This window comes from Triplophysa rosa, linkage group LG10, assembly GCF_024868665.1.
Source record: "Triplophysa rosa linkage group LG10, Trosa_1v2, whole genome shotgun sequence".
Lineage (NCBI taxonomy): Eukaryota > Metazoa > Chordata > Actinopteri > Cypriniformes > Nemacheilidae > Triplophysa > Triplophysa rosa.
In genome coordinates, this window is record NC_079899.1 from 18568848 (window position 1) to 18577808 (window position 8961).

Genomic DNA, 8961 nt, shown 5'->3' on the forward strand with positions numbered 1-8961 from the left:
CAAATAAATAAAGACTTAATAATCTTAAACGTAGAATTTGAATTAAACCAAAAACATATTCAGTTTTACAATGCTGGAACATCTATTCTTTAGGTTGGTGCTGGTGGTCTTATTTTTCTGATGTTTGATGCAAAAAAATGTATGATACATTTCTAGATTTCATAAAATGCCACAAAATCCGTGGCCCCCTGGATCCATCTTGGGCCCTACCAAGGGGCCACAGCCCCCAGTTTGAAAACCACTGATTTAAAGTCGTCAAGACATCCAAATTTATGATTTTTTTGCTTGCAGTCCAAAAATCTTGGGTTATGTTAAGCCAGCATTGGGTCAAAAATGGACAAACCTTTGGGTTAAATTCACCAGGTGAATGCTTTATATTCGACCCATCAGTGGGTTAAAACAAGACAGCATTTTTGGTTGAAACAACCCAGATAACAATAGGTTAATTTACCAACTGGTTTGTCCATTTTTGACCCAACATTTTTATACTAGTGTGCTTGAAAACATTGACAAAATTCCATTTAGAAGAAAGGCATTCAAAACTTTCAATCTCTCATTTGCACCAATACCACTTCAGTTTCAAATACTCACCAGTGCTACATCTCTATTCCTGTACTTCTGTCACTTAAAAATTCATGTGAGAAACGGATAGGTCATTAATATCAACCAAAATTACAGGCTGTAGAAGAGTGGCGATAACCTGCTTGTAGTCTGCTGTCTGCCATCTGACCTCGTAGAGCACAAATTAGATCCTTTTATCACTGTATTGATCATGTTAATAAGCACATAATGAATCAGGGCTTTATTCATATGGCAGCACCATTCGCACTAGCTGACAGACACAGAAAAGAGTCTAAAACTGAAAAAAATCAGGGGTGACTCACAGGCTTTGACTGCTGGATCAATGCAGCATAAGCCATGAGCTCTATAGAAAACTAATGCACCCGCAGATATTTGTCAAAGATATAGACATTGAGATTCAGAGGAGTTCAGATGTCACAAAATGATTCTGCGGAAAACCTTATACTGGGGATAAACAAATAGCCTTAAAATACTCATTCAAAGCCAGAATGTCTTCGTGATAGATAGAAGAATGTTCTGGAGACATGGTTTTCTTTACATTCAGTTAACTCAAGCGAATCAAAGTTATTACAATAACAAATTTTAGACATAAAATCGTTTTTTCCCCTCTCAGTACGGTGATGTTGCGACCTAGCCGCCGTTGGTAAACTGCAGCTAAGCTGTATTGATTTTGTTTCTCAGCACATAAATATCAATGTTCAGCTTTATATTTAAAGATTTGCTGAGTCCTGTAAGTAATATTATGTCCTGTAAGCGCACATACTGTAACACAGCAGTCATATTTATATTTTCAAGCTGTTTAAATCTCTTCAGCTTTATAAAGTCTGTCACTGTTGTTTAGGCAATAGTGTTATGCTTTCATTGAATATAATCTCAAGGGAATTTGCGATGTGAATCGTACAAAAACGTGTGATTATTATAATCAAGCAATGCAAAAGCCCCTCCCCTAACCTACCCCATGCACCCCTACATCTAATCATCACTGGCACAAAAGCAAACTCCATGAATGAGGTCGTACAAATTCATATGAGCTCCTGAGATTGTATTGGACATAATAGATCCCTAAGTTGTCTTTAACCTTGTATCGACTGACATGTACACTGCATATCATACTGTATGCAAATACGAAACGTTTTTTTAAACAGTCTTTGGCAAGCACTTATATCAAATATGAAGTAAGGTAGTGCAAAGTAAAAACCCAAGCTGCAACCCCCAGCTGCTCTGTTTTGGTCCCTGGGCTGTGTAGCTTACTATTAGCTGGAATCTTCATCTATGGGAAAAGGACACAGCTAAAAGCTGCTGGCTCAAGCAGAGATCAAGCTCGGATTGAACCAAGAGCGATTCAGAGCCGCACGGACTAGAATAAAATCAACTTTAAAACTGAGAGGAAGAAGAAAAGGAAGGAAGAAAGAAGGGAGGAAAAGGAAAGTTCTCCATTTTATATTCATTAAGGCTCTCAACACAAGTGCCATGTGCATCTCCACAAGAAAAGCACTACATAGCATTCCCTTTAGCATTGTTTTCTTTTTCTGAATGCCACGTGTCATACTTGATATCACCTAGATATCTCTTTGCTGTTCTGATTTTCACGTTGTCACTCATTTTCAAATCGACGTAATGATACCTTTAAAGTTATATAACATAGCTTTAAATAAAGCTCATGGCTTGTAAAGGGTTAAAAAGTAAGAGAGTGAGAATACGACTTCATTATATTACAGCTATTTTTGCTATATTAGAGGTTTGTTTTAAGGGTCACGTTTCAATCAGCTGCCATTACAACAGAAACACAGAAATGAAATGTACCACATCTCTATGCCAAGATTTACCCCCAACATTAGAGGCACAGGCACAAGCGTGCTCCTGTTCCACTGACACACTACTCAAGTCTGTCACTCCACAGGGTGTGTATGTTTATAATGAAGTGAGTGGAGTGTGCTCAGCTAGTCATGCAAGATGAAGAGTGTCTCAATAGCGACATGCTTGATGACAGTATGTTTTCTTTTGGCACCTTGTTTGTGTTTCTCAGATGAATGGAAGTGAGTGGAGAAATCTATTGGAAAATATGCATAACTTTCTCAAACCTCTCTCTCTCTCACACGCACACACACACAAGCACACACACATGCAATACATTCCTCTATCTAATTTCTACTTCTAATACTCCCCTTATCTCTGCTTATCTGTGTTTTATACAGAAATACATTCCTTCATATGTCCATTATCTCATTTACATAGTGAATGAGCAATAGAGGTTTAACACACAAACACTAGTTACTTCCTGTATCCAAAGCAATATATGTGTCTTATTTTCCAGTATCTAAACATCCTTAACCAATAGAATTATATTTGCTACACTATGAATGAATAAATCTTTTTACTGAGAAGAGAAAATTGGTAAAAAAAATTCAACTTTATTTCTATGTTCCTTTTACAATTTCCATTGTTGCAAAGCAGCTTATACATATAGATGGTAGTAACAAAAGTAGTGACGTAATAATGAAAAATATTGAAAACTAAGAAAACATATGGTAACTATATTTTCCCCATCATTTTACCTGAATGAAGTTTCTAGAAATCAATACTTCATATAAATATTGCCATTATCAAGGTGACCACCTGCAATAAAGCCTGCAAATCCCTTTACTTAGCAGTTTCTTAAACTCATAGAAATTGATGACCTGGCAAAAGCTGTAAATCATTCTTTGCCGCATTAGGTGCATACAGGGTTTTGAGAGCTAGCCAAGTTAGCATGCTAAGTACGTTGTAATTTCTCACCAACAATGTTTAAGGTGCACAGAAATTTTTCAAAAGCACTACAGTTTCATTACGAAAATGATCCATTATGTCATTATGTTTCCCAGACTGGTGTATTATTACATAAATGACAAAGCTCATAATATTATGACTTCACATTAGGCAAACAACTAGCTATTAAATGGGTCAATTACTGTAAGTTAATGAATTATACATTATGGGCAGACAGCCCTGACGAGGGGAAAATTCCGGGTCATCACACTGACAACTACACTAAAACCCAGACAACTACACTAAAACAGTAATCTCACCTCTGTTTGTACTGTATGTACGCATTTATTTGTGCATCCTCTCAGTTGCACACTCCTACACACGGTGCATTAATTACACTCTTATGCATTTAACGGGTTTGTTTTTGCATTGTTTACAGTGAATCGACCATTAACGACTGAGATGCACAAAAATGCACATTAATCAAGTGTAGATGTTTACATCAGAATATTGTTATCTGGCCTAATGTATTAAAATGCCAAAAATGATAGTTCTGAATTATGCATGAGTATTTATGCAGTCAGTTGACGGATTTATGAATAACTAATGAATAAGTAAACGTTTCATGCAGGAATTACCAATAAGGAAAATATATTTGGGAAGAGAAATAAGGATATCACTTTCAACTTGCTTATGCGCGGTTAAAATGTCCTGTAGATGCATATCTAAACAGAATTGCACAATGCTTTACATAAACAGGTTGGACCTCTCTCTCTTTTTTCACACAAACACACACACACAGATACTGTTTTAATCTCACATTTTCTCACACACACACACCTCCTTCTGTCATACTGCTATTAATATTCATTCACGTAGTTGCACACACACACGCACGCACGCACGCACGCACGCACGCACGCACGCACGCACGCACACACACACACACACACACACACACACACACACTCATGTACTCTATGTGGACTTGTTTTGGGATCTTTGCTCCTGCTGTTTCGGCGCTAATTTAGCTAATTGTGCTCAATGTTAATGCAGAACCATTTTTATGTGGCACTGAATTATTAAGCTTCATTCATAATTCATGAAACGTAATAACCTCTGAATGCAAGCTAGAATAATGGGGGGGAAGGGGTGGGTCGTTTGAAAGCACTTTTTCAACAGATCCAACTTTGGCTGGTTCCCAGTTTAAAAATAGGAATGCAGAGAGAGCGAGAGAGAGAGAGAGATAGAGAGAGAGAGAGAGAGAGTCTGCAGGGGGAAGGAGGAAGTGGGCTGGCAGATAAAAGGATGCTGGAGAAGTGGAAACAATCCTCCGTATGCTTCTTAACTGCACAGAACAGTAGGGAGAGATTGATGAGAGAAGGAGAGTTTTAGGGGGTGGAGATGGATGCTGAGATATTTCTACTCGTCCGGTCCAGGCTTATATTTCACAAATTAAACAGCTCTCTCTCTCTAAAACTCTCTCAAAAACATGTTTATCTATTCCAGTTTCAATAAAAATATTAATGCTCTACCATAAACTCACTTTATCTCAGTAATCCCCTTATCTGCCCCTTTCTCTCTATTCTCTAATTGACTATGGCTGAATGCAAAAAGTATATTTCTTCAATGGCATTGCTAACTGAAAATTGCTTTAGTGCATCTATTGCACTAATCTATAGCCTATGCAGTCTCAGAGCGCTTTTACTTGTGCAATGTCAGCCAAACCAACATAACATGTAAACAAAAACCACAGCCATTTAATGAAAGGTTCCTGTCATATTTAGAGGTCAAGGTAAGGGAATGGTTTGGTTTGGATTCCGAAAATTCCATTACTTTAAAATAAAGAGAGCATAAATAAGTACAATAAGTAACAACGTTGCATTTAAATGTGCTATATAAATAAATTAAGTTGAAGTATAGGAACGCCCTCCGCTTGACATAAAACAAATGTGCACGTTTGTGTTTTTGTGTGGATCACAGGGTCACCTCATCTCACCAGTTTCATTTATTTGTGCGCTCCTTGCTGTCATTTCAAATCTGCTGTTAGTCTAAACCCCTGCTCTCCTTCACGCTTTCCTGTGCTCTCTCATTCACTCTACAGGAGGGTGACCTCTTTCCCACCTGTCCACACTATAACTGCACGTCTGTTTCCATTTTTATCTCCGTGCGCTCTCTCCCTCACTGCCTGGCAGCTATACCCTCTTCTCTTTTCACCTTTTTTTCCTTGATAGTTTCTTAAGGTTGTGCCTTGCTCTCTCTCTTTCTTCCAGTAGGGATAACTGGACCATGCAAACCAGCAATGTCAAACCTGGGCAGGTACATCACCTGGGTCCAATATGTAACTAGGGTCCATATTGGAACTGGGTCCATTCTAGTTGGTAACCAATACCTGACAGATTATTTCAAGTTTTTTTCTGGTGTTCTTTTTTCATTCGACATCTGCATCTGATGTACAATGGGTTGCAAACACAGCATTATGATTAAAGCCCAGAAAAACTATCCAGACAGTACAAATGTTTGGTTTTACACAACCCTTGTATTCCATTACTGATATAGGCAAGGCAAGGTTGTTTTGTCCTCTTTATGGACTATTGAGTTTGTTATGTCTGTTTTACTCTGTGGCCGTGGAATTAAGTTGGTCTTTTATCGACGGAGTAGAAAACAAATTTCCTTCTTTTTCTCTCTTTCTTACACACACGCACGCACATACGCACGCACACACACACACACCCTCTATATATTGATATTCTCAAAAGAAATCAGTTGGAGAAGCGCTTTTCTGAAAGTACTATTTGCATGACACACACCTGCAAGAATAAAGTGCAATACAATAACGAGTGGAGTGTGTTTGCTTGTATAGTCCAGCTATATAGTATGTGTGTGTGCGCGCATAGGAAAAACTGCAAAGGCCAGTAAATTAACTGAAAATGAAAATGTCGGGTTTTATTTAGATGTTCTGGCTCTTTCAAGGATGTTCTTTTGGCATGTCAACCTTGTAGAATTTATGCTGATGAGACTATAAGAGCAGCTCTGCGAAAAGCCCATCAATCTCTTACTAGAACATATTCTCAAACACCCCGAAACTTTAGTGTAGAAATACCTTCTTCTGTTCTGAAGAGCAAACTGGAAGTTACACAGTTACATTACAAATTACAGGGAAAAAGCTCATTCAACCCATTCTTCTCATTTTCTTTCAGTTTAACACAACTAATTAAATGCCAAATGCCAGTCTAAATGACAAAGTTGTAATGTGTCTCATCCATGTGATTAGAACGAAGATAAAAGGGTAATTGATGGATGTTGTGTGATTGTGGTACATCACATACTCAATTAAATATTCTCTTGTGAATTCCCAAACCTTATTCTCTTGATCCTTTCTATCAGCGCTCTACAGTTTCTGATTGCTGCTCGCAGGTAGAGTATAATTTCAGAAACTGCAAGAACTCACAGGTGAGAGAAAACGCTTTTGGTCCATGCTTCTGATGATTATATAACAAAGAGGCCTCCAATTACCCTCCGTGGTGCTGGTGGGTGTGTGATTGCAGACTCAACCCCCAGCAGAGAAGCTTTGCACAAGGGCTACTACCCAGAAAAACATTGGGTTATAACGCTCAAACATGCAGTATGGGAAAATAAAGCAAAACATGCATACTTAAAAGGACATTTCACCACAAAATAAAAATCATGTCATTATTTACTCACCCCAGTTTTGTTCTAAACCAGTCTTACTCTTGTTTTCCTGTGGAACAAAAAAGGAGCTGTTAGGCAGACTGTTCTACAACCTCAGGCACTATTCTAGCAGCAAAAACAATAAAATAAAATATAATTATTTAGATAAAGATTAAATAACACCAAAACCAATGCTTTGATTATATGAAATATATTACTTTTACACTTTTTTCATTTGAATTCATGTGTAGATCCAGGATGTCCAAATCTAAGATTGTCATAGTTTTCTTCAGGCAGTATTTATACAGCCGCAGAAAATTTCTTTTTTTTAAGATTATTATCAGTTTTTCGGAATTTACTATTTATGTGTTTAGGTAAAATGATTAATTTTGTTTTATCCTGTGAACTACTTACAATATTTCTCCCAAATTTCAAACAAAAATATTGTTTCTATTTGCATTGCAGAATAAATGTTCCTCTTATTGAATGCAGCCATTTTGCCTTAGTTTTACCACTCAAGGGAGCGTGTCCCGGCGTGTTCACGTGGGAAAGTGACGTCAATGCATACCCTCTATAGTCTCTTGTCGCATCGCATCCGGTGTAGACACGGGCTGCGTCCGAAATTGCCTACTTCCATACTATATAGTAGGCAACAATGAGTATGAGTCATGAATAGTATGTCCGAAACCTCAGTATGCAAAAAACAGTAGGCAAGAAATACCCGGATGGTTTACTACTTCCGCCGAGATTCGGGAGTGTGGATCGGATGGACACTTATCTATCCCATGATGCCACGGGAGCTGAGCTATGGTCAAATTTCAAATGTAAATCAAATAAATATAGCGGAAAACTTTAAGGCGAACGTCCGTTTTTAATGTAAGTGACAATAAATTAATTTCTCATGACTAAATTATGTTTTTATCAACTCTCAAGTGTAGGTTGTTGTTAATACGTCATAGGTCAAAGAGCATACGGGTCACATGACCATAAATCATGGCAGACGCAGAATGTCCGAAATGTATTCATACTACTCCCACTCATACTACATAGAACGTACTGTTTTGACGGCCGATAGGTAGGTACTTATTCAAATTCAGTACATACTGTCACAGTATGCGATTTCAGACGCAGACACGGTATTAGCCTACAAAAATACGTCTTCTCTGATCCTCTCAATTTGACCAGAAACAAGACATTTCAGCAAAGCTTTGTGGTGCAACACCTCTAAATAGATTCACCACACATTTATATAAAAATGGTTTTGAAGCGCTGTTTCACATAGTAGTTTGTTGGATTAAAGATGAAAGCAATCAAACCCCCAAAGGGTTTTATTGGCCACTCGTTGCCGCCCCAACCAATCACCTCTCCTTCCCCCTGTATAATCTATCAGCATTATTCCACTCCTGCAGATATAATGATTAATAAACGGCCACGCTGCGCTGACTGTGCCTTTCCAGAGACTCCCTAATCTGTTTCCTGTCGCGTCGACGACACCTTGGTCTGTCACACAGGAAATTGGAAACGCTTGTGTTTGGATGCATGCGGGAACACTACGCTTAGATTTTAGACAACATTTATCAGCCTGACAGCCCTGCAAGCTCCCGTCCTTTCGCTTTCTACTGCTCAGTCCCATCAGCTGCTTTTCTCTGACAGCCTGGTTCACAGATCACTTCCATTGAAGCATCACTTCATGCTACGTAACGGTTCATTCCTCCTTCCCCGCTATCCTGTCATTCATGACTTTTTTGGCCGTTATCTTTTGTCGACACACTCTCTTATTGCTAAAAATGTTGTTTATGCAGGCACAGGAAATAGTGACCCTGCTGAAAGGTTGAGATTGGACCAGCATGAATTTATGCAAGTTCAAACTGGTTAGTGCTGGTCTAAATGGTGCCTTACCAGCAAAGACTAACATGTTCCTCAAATGAACCTGGTTGCTGTTTTATCGCTGTTGGACGTGAC